The sequence below is a fragment of the Lycorma delicatula genome, chromosome 7 (genome assembly GCF_047948215.1).
Source record: "Lycorma delicatula isolate Av1 chromosome 7, ASM4794821v1, whole genome shotgun sequence".
Lineage (NCBI taxonomy): Eukaryota > Metazoa > Arthropoda > Insecta > Hemiptera > Fulgoridae > Lycorma > Lycorma delicatula.
Window position 1 is genome coordinate 51016843 of NC_134461.1, and position 13595 is coordinate 51030437.

The window sequence follows — 13595 nt, forward strand, 5'->3', positions numbered from 1 at the left end:
TAGATTTTTATTTCCAAAATTTTTTCCCATGCCCTGACAAATAACCAACTGTAACTCAGCTTGTAACCAGCGAATTGGCATTGAGAACAAAATACCCTAAATATTTCAGTTGGAATTTATTTTCTTTATTTTTATTTCATTGTTAAAATTGCTTGAAAGTATTATTTTCGCTTTCACGAAAAGTAGAAGAAAGAGTTTCGAATTGTTTCTTATTTAAATTTAAGTAAAATGTCAAAAACGTTTCATGCTACTCAAAGTTCTGACGAGATACTATCAGTGCCAACCGTTGTATTCTAATCAGCTAAAAGTCAATCGAACACCAAATTTATAAGTATTCTCACTACTGCATAAAGTCTTTTTCGTTTGTTCACGATATCGGCAAAAACTACTGAACTAATCATTACGAAATTTTTATTGTAGCTTTCTTATGATCCCCGGAATGTTTACCGTAGTTCAAACTTCACCAATCTCACTATTGTATAAATAATAAATTAAAAAAACGAATTAAAAAATAACATATAACTTCATTTACTAAATTTAATGTCATTGTCTAAAACGGCGGGTCCGCGGGAATTCATCCTCACCCGACTTAAAGTAGCATTCTATAAAGTTTCATATCCTGAAGTAAGAAGTTGCATCAGATAAGCCATACCCATAATCGGTATAGATTCGACTTTCAATTCGCTATTAATATTTTCATAAGACCTAGGTCGGCGAAGTGACTGATAAAAAGAAACTTCTAGAGCAATTAGAATTTATGATCGTAGACAGTGGCGGCTCGTAGTTAAAATTAGTGGGGGTGCTGCTCCAGAAAATTTTGTTTCTGGTCCTTTTCAAGGCCATGGTTAAAGTTTTCTATAAAATAAAAGAACCGAAAAAGTGAATCAAATAGAATAGCTGGAAGCAGGATAATAATCTAATTCTACACTTTATCACATTCAAGAATATGGTAAAAACCATATTCGATTTAAACGAATAAATAATAAAATGTTAATACAGATAATATTTTTAGTATTATTATATAATAACTTAATAACATGTTCGCTTAAAAACTTTATAGTCCAGTGGTGCTTAATTTAGATTTCTATGTATACAGAAACAAATACATAATTAGTTTTTACGAATTAGCTTCTCTTTCGCCCTTCCACCGTGTTTTTGGGCAGATTTGTTCTCTAACAAATTTTTTATTGAAAGCATTTTTATGAAAGTACAGAATTCTTTTATGTTACAGTATGTGTTCAGTTTCAATACATAAAAAACTAATTTTTTTGAATTGACATAATCTTTCATGCTTTTTAAAAAGTAATTAAACTTCTGAAAAATGAGATTTGGTACTTACGTATTAACGCCACCGCAGCTACAGTTTTATTTAAAAACAAAGTAGTCAATCGGATTTCGGTGGAAAATGGACCGATATAGAGTTTAACATAGATTCAAAACAGTCTCTTTATTAATTTTAATAAATGGTTATTTATATTTATTTATTTTATAAATATAATTTAACCAAACTTAACCTACGCTCGCTAACCTTGACTAATTAACAGGAGTGTTTTGTTTATTTAAATAATAAATAATTGCAATAATTACTAAATTTATTAAATAAATACTCAAAAAATTACGGTGTTAATTAGTCTAGGTTAGCGAGCGTAGGTTAAGTTTGGTTAAATTAAATTTATAAAATAAATAAATATAAATAACCATTTATTAAAATTAATAAAGAGACTGTTCATTTTCCACCGAAATCCGATTGACTACTTTGTTTTTAAATAAAACTGTAGCTGCGGTGGCGTTAATACGTAAGTACCTGAGATTTTTATGTAGTGAAAATGAAATTTTTGGTAGTGATACTTGAGTGATTTATAAATATTTGTGAAAATATGATTGCGTCTTACAATCCAATGATTGGAGGTTTGATCTCTTGATGTTCACACAGCGAAAACATTTTATTTTATTTGTTCATCAGTTAGTATTTTACATGCAGTTAGTTTTTATTTTACATTTAAGTTTTTTCTTTTACAACTATAAAATGAAACCTCCGAGATTAGTAAAAATGTTTAAAAACATTTAACAAGCCATACCTACTGAGATTTTTTAATCATGTATAGATAATATATTAAACAGTTTCTAATTTTAGAGGTATGCCTAAAAAATATCGGAAGTTGCCACAAACCCTTTATAAGTTACAAATCTTGAAACTGTTATTAGCTTTTGTTAGATAAAATATTGATCACAGAGATATAGTGATTGCATTCAATACAATATGTAATTTTAAATGTTTATTAAAATATTGATTTTATAATCGGTTAATTACATTAATCTTTTTTTTTTTCTTATAATCTGAAATTACATTAGCAAATTTCTTTTTGGAGGGATATCATGCTTTTTACAATTGATAAAAATTATCAAAAATATTATTTTTTGTGAATTCATAAACCAGTTAATAAAATGTTTCGCTAAACGGCAATGATTCAATCCATTTACTCTTTTTCATGAGGAAATCATATTCATTAAAATATGATCTTTATAATAATATTATTATAGTAGTACTTAAATAACTTTATAAATCCTATCTTACTAAACGGCATTTGTATGTGTGTCTATGTGTGCGTTCCCCTAAGCTTAGCACCGGAATGTACCCATGACTCGCTAGTGATTGGTAGACATGTATTAACGAATCGGGATTTTCCGCTGAAAATCCCAATTCGTTAATATGTCAGGTGTATACTTGTTATATTATTATATATCGATATATCGTGTATATATATCGATATATATATTGAAGTTTTGGGAAAATTTAGTACTTTTTAACCGGATCCGAATTTTCGGAAGAAAATCGCAAATATCTCGAAAACGATCGGTCCTAGCGCTCTGAAAAATTTTTTCACCGAAGTTATAACACTTCCGCTTCTATTGGTACCCGTCGGATAATAATATTTTCAAATGGGCACCATTAAAAAATTAGGGAGGGGTACGATGGGGTGCCACCGTAATATCCCGGCAACCGCTCGTCCGATGTTCACTATTCAAACGGCGTATGTATCAGCAGGTAACTGTTTTAATGCATCAGGTTGATTGACCGGATCTTGGTTATCCGGAAATTAAATCGTTTAGCCCTAAGTTTTGATTGCAATCACCCACCGTAAAACATACTGATCCGATCTTTCGCTAAATACTTGTGCACTAGCAAAACTGTAAATTATAAACTTATTAAAGCTAAAAAGGAGAAAATAAAAAATATATAAAAGAAAATTTTTAAAACACTACTCTTAAATTAAACGCACTAAAAGGTAAAAAATAATTTTAGAACGTTGTCTGAGAATGGATTTGACAACAAGCTTTAATGGTAATGTGTAAGATTATATGAAAACCATAGCTTCAAATTAAAAATTTGATGTGTTTACCAATTTTTTCTTATGCGTGATGAATGGCTTAAAGAGTGGAGTGCAAACACGCAAAAGAAAAAATTGATAAAAACATCAAATTTTTGAGAACTTTCACATAATATTACATATCACCATCAAAGCTTGTTGCCAAATCCATTCTGAGATACCGTTTTAAAATTATTTTTTAACATTTAGTGCTTTTAATTTAAGAGTGATGTTTTACAGTTCTTTTTACTTATTTTTTATTTATTTATGTGATTGTTTTTCTTCATAAAATAATGAACTATAACCAAAATGTAGGCACCGGAATGTACCGTTCACTAACGGAAAAGCAGATGATGTTAAGGTCCTCGGACTAATATGTCAAAAATATAAAATGAAACATTTTTAAACCGACGATGGTAGGGAGTGGTTTAATTGGAAATTGAAATCTTTACTACTGAAACTTAATATCAATCATAGTTCAACTTATTCCGATAAAAAAGCGTCAATAGTTGAGCCGGTTGAGCGGCGCAAGCGGATAAACCTCTTTACATAACCGTAGGATTTCAAACCTCAAGAAGAGAAGAAGCGCTTTCAATTTTGATTACGTTTCGATTCAGAACATCCACATGCATCTGAATTCGATATATTATCCGTACGAAAACTTCCAAGGAGATTCACTAGTATTGTATGAAATGTTAAAGAATTTTTATCGATCTTACTATAACAGAAAGTCTGAAGCAACATTAATCGTTCTGAGCAAATACGCTTCTAAACCTCTGATCTTTATAGACTGTTTGAAACAAAACGATACTTTGAAAACCGACTTGATTTGAAAAATCGAGATCGAAACTTCCATTGTCATCCCCGCCAACACGAAAGTATATTGTTTAATGATAAGCGAATGTGTTATGCAATATATGCCTTTAACAGGAATAGTAAGAAACGTTTCCTAATCAGTCTAGTTCGATATCTATCAGCCGCAACATGGGTTCCTTTGTAGCCGAGTTTAGTTGTTTTCGCATATCCGATACCGATGAGTACGTCAAAGAATTGGCCTTCGTTTCTCTGGACGGGCGTCAATTCGAGCATCATCAATTTAAACCACCTTTCGACTACTACGATATATTGTCTCAAGCTACTAGATATAAAATACAGAACTTGCAAAAAGAAATAAGTCATAGTTGGAATTCAGGATTCCTTTCGTATTCGAGGTTGTCATTCGTCCTCCATTTCCTGAAGACTGCCAAAGACTGGATCAAAATTAAACATTTTTTGTTTTATTTATGTATTATGTATTTTGAACTTAACGTCAATCTGTTTGTATTCAGCATTAATTTCGTTGCAAGAGCAAATATGTACGTAAACTGTAACGCCGTTCCTGTTGTATTTAGTTTTAGTTTGTGAAAGTCAATCAATAAATCGTTTCTAAAAAGGAAAATAATTTTCATATTTTAAATTAAAATTCCCTTCCCCTTCCCCTTTCCTTCCCTCTAAAAAATAAGATCTTGAATTAGTTTTTAAATTAAGCGGATTAATTGAAATAATCAGTCTACAAACGAAAACAATAAAGCGATGATGGTGCTGATCGTAACGCGGCTACTGCCGTCACTGCTGTAGACATATTCGAACCCAATCAATTTCTATTCGACTATGAGTTTCTGAAAGGATAACGCGAGCCTGACCGATGAAAAAGCGATTGTAGACCCGTGAGTTTGTTTCAAGAATATTTCAAGCTTCCTGTAGACGGAAAGTTGAACAACGAGACTGAGACCTTCATGCGCGCATATAGGTGTGGTGTGGCAGATGTGATACAGTACTTGTAAAAACGAGATCTGAAATGGTACTACCAGTTGGCAACGACTACAAAAATGGAAGTGGCAAGAATGGCGTTCGCGGAATGGGCAAATTACACACCAAAGTTTACACAAGATGACTACGGGTACGACATCCTCATTTCGGACAAGTACGGCATCCACACTTGCGCCAAAAACGAAAGAATTCTGTGTTCGAGCAAACTCGACGGACCAGGCAGTATCTTGGGTCATGCATTTTTTCCCAACACATCCATAGAGATCCACATAGACGACGAAGAGGACTGCAGTTATGAAGTCGAAGGTAAAACAGAGAATGGCATTACCAATCTACTTGCTACGTTGATGCATGAGATCGGACACGCCTTAGGTATTCGCCACTCTTACAGTAAAAATGCACTCATGTACCCCTACCTAAACGGACGCGCAAACCTAAGCGAGGACGACATACTAGGGGTGCAGTCCCTTCACGACAACGGCAAAACAAGTACGACAACCTTCAGACCTGTCCGGACAACACCATTTTCGCCTCTCACTAACCTTACCTTAACTGACGTATGCACGATAAAAGAAGAAAATGGCGATAAAATCCACTATCTGCTAGTCAACAGAAAACTCTACGTCACCTACAACAAACAATTGTGGATAATAAACATTTTTGAAAACGACAAACATGAAACTAAAAGTTACCGCTGACGATGGACCGTTGACGATCACCGATCGATTGAAATATCTCTCCGGCACATGCAAGGGTGTGGACGCTATGTACAAACGACGGAATGGAGATATGGTGGTAATTGCGGATCAAAGGCTGTACGTGTTCAACCTTCATACACAACAGCTGGTCAGAGGATACCCGAAGAGTGTATTCTCATTTTAACATCACTCAGCCCTGTAAGATTAACAAGATCGTGTATACAGGAAAAACGTATCTCATCTACAACGAAGACTACGTGTCAGTGGTAGATGAATGTACTTTTAGCACAGTTAGAACAGATCTCGTTTCTAATCTGTTTCCTGGAATACCGGCAGACATAAATGGTATGTTTCAACAACGGCTGTATTTTTTCAAGAACGGAAACTACTAAGAGTAGTAGTAGGTTCTTCAAAAAAGTGACCAAATTCGAAAAAAAGACCACGAGCTTTTCAGACTATTGTATTATAACATCATACTAAAACAGTTCATCGAGTTTATCACCTAGTACTATGTATATCCTAAAAATAAAATTTAATTTTAAATCTGCTAAAGTTATTTTTTATTAATTAATTAATTATTAATTTTGTATTCTTACCAGTGTGTTTATTTATTCGCCTTCATCTTTTATACTTTTTTTTTCTTTTTCCTGTTTAGCCTCCGGTAACTACCGTTTAGATAATTCTTCAGAGGATGAATGAGGATGATATGTATGAGTGTAAATGAAGTGTAGTAGTCTTGTACATTCTCAGTTCGACTATTCCTGAGATGTATGGTTAATTGAAACCCAACCACCAAAGAACACCGGTATCCACGATCTAGTATTCAAATCCGTGTAAAAATAACTGGCTTTACTAGGACTTGAACGCTGTAACTCTCGACTCCCAAATCAGCTGATTTGGGAAGACGCGTTAACCACTAGACCAACCCGGTGGGTTATCTTTTAACTTAAAGCGAATAACCCATTCATAGTTTATTTTTTTTAGGAAAACAGTTGGAATAGGAAAAGAAAAAAAAAGTCGTTTTAACATAACTTGTATTTAATGTTACAACATTAATAATAAAAGCATATACATATTTTCAAATAATATATTATATATATATATAGTTTCAAACAATACAATATATAGCTTAAAATTTTATTCTAAAAATACATACATAATTTGCTGAAATAAGCACAAGGGGTAGGTATGCAACCCGTAACACAGGAGCAGCCCATACTTTTATTTATAAAATATAAATTTTTAATATTATCATAAGTGTTGTACAAATAGTTTTAATTATTAAAAATTAAATATATTTTCATCTTATTGACACAAGATAATTCTTTCTAAAATATATCTCTAAGTATATCTAAAAAATACCTGTATGTTTTTTCCTTAAAATAAGATTTCTTGAAATCCAAAATATAAATTTAAACGGCGGACGAATCGCCTGAGTGTAAAACCATACAAACTCATGGTATTCGTTCAGAAAAGCAGGTTCAGACCGCATTATGCTCATTTTGAGCTCTCGCAACACCATGAAAACCTTTGTAATAAAGGTATTGTTTTCTCTTCTGATTCATAACTATTACAAAATTAACATTTATGTTTATGTTTATTTAAAATACTATTAATTACCAAGAAATAGATTAAAAAGTTCTACAAAATTAGGAATCCATGAGAGAATAGGTGGCGAGTTGATGTGCTAACGTCACATTTAAAATTATTTGTAAACTACAGTATTCTTTATAAAATATTTTTTTATGCGTTTCACTTGCTAAATATTCAAATCACTCGTTTGAATTAATACTAATGAAAAATATTTTAACCGAATTTACATGTCTTCGGCTAATTAAAATGGTTATAATATTAGCAAGTATCTCAGTCGAGGACAGTTTAAATAAATAAAGTACTGTCTTCTTCATCGAATAGATGTTTTTTCATTGGATCAATGCAGATATAACCATCTGATACTATATCATTAACAGTAAAACTATTAAAATTGAAAAATGCCTTAGAAAGGAAATAGAAGCAAATACAAGGATCAGGATCCTCTCTAAATTCATACTATGTATACGCGTTCACTCTGAAACGCAATTTCCTGTGATCTATTATCGACAACAGATGTTTTATTTCATCGTCTAACAGTAATTGTCCATTTAAAATGTTCTTTACTACTGCAAAACATGAATATGCTGATAGTGATAAAGGTTTCTTGTAGCCGATAAAACGATAGTTTGATTTAAAATAAACCATAGTAAACTGAAAAGAAAAAGAAAAGAAAAGAATTCTAAGACGCTGTTCAAATTTACGTTTAATAACTTTTGTAGCATGGCACTATCAAATAGATTGCCTAATTCCAAAGACGTATCTTTATGCCCGTACGCGATCGTATTAATTTCATCGATTGCTATTCTTTTATCATCATAAATACATATCGCCAACTTATTAACCGTAACGGTATGAATAATATGTTTTCTAGACCGAAAAAGTTTCATCTTGCGATATAAAGTTGACATGGGTTCTTCTAAACAGGTTTTATAATCGGCTAAAGTAATTCGTTTTTTACAAAATTTTTCTTAACACTTTTTGCTTTTTTCTACTTTTCCATTTTCTGTCCTGAATGTGTAGAGTTTAGCCCTTAAACCGATAAATTCTACAATCTGCACGCTTTTACATTCATCCTTGAATTTACCAAGAACCTTTTTATTTGTGAGCGAATGACAAGGGCGATTTATCGGATAATCTAATGTGTCAAAATATTGAATAAAATTTTCGTTTTGCAGATCGCAATAAAAATCAAAAGTTTCTAATTTTATAAAAAAAACTGTTTGAATCCATATATAATAATTTTATGTGCAAGCTAAATTTAGTTTTCATGACGTCGTAGTGAAATTGATACTTTAGTGTTTTGCTTAAATCGAAAACGGCTAGAGCTACACAAATTGGTTTATCAAAATATATTTTCTCTAGAGCACTGAACAGCGCATAAAGTTTCATCACAAATTATCCTGTCTACGAACGTAGATTTACATATAAGTTTGGAAAGACGGCGGGGGCATGAAACCAATTCTAAATTGGTTCGTTTTCTCGTGTTTTTCATAAATTTTCCAAATATCGCATTATTCATTAATTTAAAAAAAATATTTTTCAAACTCGTTCGAAGCAGCTTGTCTGTTAGCCGTACTTAGATCGATGTAGGGTTTCAGCCATCTTGCTTGTTCGAATTGGAGAATTCTGTGAACTTTAATGGCTTTTAGAACGTTGCATATGGCTTGCTTCAGAACTTAATAATGACAGATATTTTTCTTCTTCTCTAGGTGGCTAGTAACTTACATTGCTTAGAAAAAGGAGGCGGTTTAGTTTCTGGAAGAAACGGCAACTCGTTGCAGTCTAGATGTAGACTCTCCTCTCTCTGTCTCTCTGTCTCTCTCTCTCTCCCTCTCTCTCTCTCTCTCACTCTCTCTCTCTCTCTCTCTCTCTCTCTCTCTCTCTCTCTCTCTCTCTCTCTCTCTCTCTCTCTCTCTCTCTCTCTCAGCGTCAATATAGGTAAGGTACTTCCGAGGGAAGTGAAAATCAAAGCCGTCTTTCACATAAGGATTATTTACAGAAGCATATTTTGTGACACACATCGAAATCCCGCCTCGAATACCTTTCTCTAAGAAGAGAACCATATCATGATCTGACAGCAGTTCGAGATTTATTTTCGTTTTGTACACCATAGCTTCAAACGAAAAACCTGGTGCAGTAAGGTAATGTGCATAATCCAACCCTATTCTGTAGGATACAATGACCTAAAGTTTTCAAATATGTCGGCTAGCAACAAAATACCACATTTAAGATATAGATCGCCGTTTGAAGGCGTGTGAAGACGCCGTTATGTTGAAATTTAAAACAATCCCACACAGTTTTTGCATGAGCATAATCCTTATCATCTACATTCAAACCGGTTAGACTATAAAACTGTTCTTTAGATGGCAGCTCTGTACGTGTAACAGGCCACGAGCTGGTGTATTCATAAGGATACACGCCTTTACGCGCTACTAATGGGAGTTCGTTTTCAGAAGTGTATTTCCTGAAATGATTCAATTTACATACAGGAAGGTTTGAAACTAGATCCTCAAGACTGTCCGGCATAAACCTAAACGAATCCACGAATTGAACAGACACTTTTTTTTATATTATTTAGAAAACGAGATAAATTTTTCTACTGAATTCGGTATAGCATAAATACTTTTCGTATCTTAACCTAACTGTCCTGTAATAAAATGCGAATCATAATTGGACGAATTATGGATAAATACAGGAATTTTAACGCGGTTTTGCCTTAGCAGATTACATTTGCGGCATAATGCGATACGATATTTTCCAGTAAGGTAGCAGTGGTCGCACTACGGTTGCAAGTCGTGTATAATTTCCTTTTCGCACATTTGACAATACCTAGCTGACTGAAAAGCATTCATCAAATCATCGTCCGTCATAATAAGAGGAATATTTTTATCGATCTCGTGGTCTATTTTCTCAGCCGTTTCAGTAAGACATTTCATAAAACTCTCGGCCGCATAAAGACCTCTATAAAGAATAAGCGGAACAGGGACTAAATCTAACTGCGGGCGGTACAGTTTCATCATACACAAAATACAAACAGCACTCATCGGAATGTGTAATTCGGATTGAACAGTGAACGAACATTTGGGTGACGGTAAACAAGTATGAATCGGTTTTAAAATAGATTCAAAGTCTGCATAAGCCACAATCGGAGTTGGAAATTTACGGTGATAGTTTTTAAATTATAAAATCGTCGCTAATCCATTTTCCGCCGCAGGAACTACAGTTTTAATAGGATCTGTTTTTTTACGCAATTCTAAATGAGTTGCCGTCTTACGTTCACTTTCAGAATCGTGTTTTTAATGCATAAAACACTGTTTAAAAATTACTATTTTGTGACCGTGTTTACTCAGTTGGCAAGAAACTAAACGGGAAAAATCTGATATATAACAATAGTGGCTAATGTCATTCTGCTTTAAGAAAAGCAAATCGAAATGATCTGCCGACTCGCTGTCACACGCCTTGACAGAAAAGACTTGTTTCTCATCGTCTACCGCTTATACGTTTACAAAAACATTGTTTTTATTTTTGAAACGGGTTATTTCGCGTAATAATGTAGGAAAACTCAGCTACTGAAGTCATACCGGTCTATGATTCTCCTATATCTTTCATCTACGCGTTCACGGTGCGGTCCTTCCACGTATTTACAAAGGATAGCCCATTTAAAGTAGTAGTTATCATTTTTAATATTTATAACCACCTTTCGCTTATATATTTATTTTGGTAAAGGGAGATACGAAGTGCTGAGCAACGGTTAATATTTATTAATCTTTATCAGAATACCGTCTACAATCACCAATGTCCACCCGCTCCTTTACCTTCAAAAGCGAATTCTCATAAAGAATCCGCCAAACAGCGTCATCAACAAGTTCGGCTACGCTATCTATATTGAACGCTCTACATTTTTTTTGTTTTAAAACAGATATCTTTGGTCTCATTCAGTAACTCCTTACTGTACGTACACTCTACTACCACATTAAATTTAATAAGACCTATCGCTGTTATCGCTTCCGTTAGTAATTCGATCACCTCACTTTTTAAATTTACAAAAAATTTCCAAATATCTTTCGCATTACTATTACTGTTTTTATAATAATAGGTTTGCAGATTGCATGCGAAAGCATTTTCTATCAATTGAAATCGGTCTGATCTTCTTATTTGAGCCAATCAGATACGTTTGCATCTATTTGAATTTGCCATGCCTAAAACTGAAAAGAAATTTAAATTTAACATATTATTATTATTACTATTGCTATTACTAAGTCTGCTGAAGGGAACCAGAAGCGGATCACTCTGATAACGGCTTTACTCTTACTATTTTGCGTACGACTCTTCTGGAGCCTTCATCATTTTTTTACTTTTTCGATGGCCTTTAACATCAGGCCATCGAATGTACCAAGACCCCCACTTCCTTTGTTAACGTTAACGACAAAGACGGCGTGGTTGAAAGCCTTTCCAAACCGTTCTTTCCAATCTTGGCCTCGATATCTTCAGTTTTAAATAACTTAATATTTATTAAATAATCACCAACGGTATGGGGCGTTGTTAGTTCAACCTGAGTATCTTCTAACAAAACGCGTATGTACTGTTCATACGACAGATGAACTCTTTTTCCGTTACCGTCCTCAAATAGAACTTCTTTCAACGTCCGTTTGGTTCCTCTCTGTGGTTGCATCATTGAACACAGTTTTTCTACGTCATCTTCGTCGAATTTTTTATCAGTCGCTAACGGGACATGTTTTACATTGTCCATAAGGAAGGATATTGGCAGCGTCCGGTAGCTATCATTCATAACCCCCATGTGGTTGTCTTCTAGCGTAGTCGAAATAAGCCATTTCGACTTAATTGTTTTGAAAGCCCACGTTAGCACATTAAGAAGCGATTTCATATTAATAGATAAATTTCTTTTGTCTACTCTTGAAAATGCTTCTTCTCACTCTTTTATGCAGAGCAGCCCCTTAGTGTAGAAGAACTTTATTAAAATGTCTAATAAGTTAAATTTGTTGCTTTCGTCAACAACCATCGGCCTGACCGTTAACGGAGCCTCTTAAAAAAATCTACTACGTGGAACCGCTACTGCAGGCAGAAGGCCACGACCGCCCTCGAGGTTGATGGAGCCTATCCATCATCGACGAATACTGGTCGGTGTGGTGCCTGTGCCGGCGAATTAGTGGCGGTCGCCGCAACCTCCTTATAAATGACATCATTCTTGTCAGCAAGCAATTCAAAAAGCTGTTACTGGGCCATCTGCAACAGACAGGGTTTTATTATTTCAATAATTTTTTTTTAAATTATTTTTTAGAAATAGGAATAATAAATACGTCCATAAAAATTTGTCTTGTCGTCAATTCAATATTGCAGGACTTTATTCCCGTCACTAAACACGCCGCAGCAATTGCAGTAACAGCAAACCGGTTTCTAGTTGCAACGGCATAACTACAATTTATTAATTCGTGAGCTCTATACACGATTTCCTCGAGCCTGTGAGTTATAATCTGCATCTTAGACGCAATGCGATAAACAAACTCATGCGGCTTAACGGACGCTACTCGTCAGTGTAGCGCATCGACAACTCGCACCTCATATTTGCGAATTTCTTCGAGGTAATATGCGTCCACCTAGGTCTTTTATCGTTCGTTATAGGATCAACTTCAAAATATTTAGAGGAGATCAACAAATAACTACATGCTAACAGCTGTAGCTGATCGTCTCTAACATTTTCTGTAAATCTAACACGATCAAAGCGCAATAAAATACCGAATGGTGTTGCCGTTCAAGAATACAAACTTGAAGCGTCCACCGCGCTATTAATTTACGTTTCTCGTCGTAAATCATTTCTGGTAGAACTTTGAACCCTAACTGAGCAGTCGCTAATAAAACTAACAATACCCTATCATTAGTTAAATTTCTATCCACTAGCGCCTTGGTACGTTCCATCTGTAAAAACAATATTTTTTTAATTATATACTGTTTAAACATATCTACGCAATCTTTAATAAAACTTTTTTTAATTAAATTTTAATAAGGAAAAATCTGAAAAAGTGACTTTAATTAAGCCTGAAATATATCAAAAATGTTTAATTGTTTATTTTTTATCTATTTATAAAATGTAAATCATATAATTAATTAT

General features: G+C 33.8%; 1 protein-coding gene across 1 annotated transcript in view; it reads left to right on the forward strand.

The window, feature by feature from the left end:
- Positions 1-13595, forward strand: part of LOC142327273 (uncharacterized) — a 164918-nt gene that overhangs the window by 67023 nt on the left and 84300 nt on the right. The window lies entirely within an intron of this gene.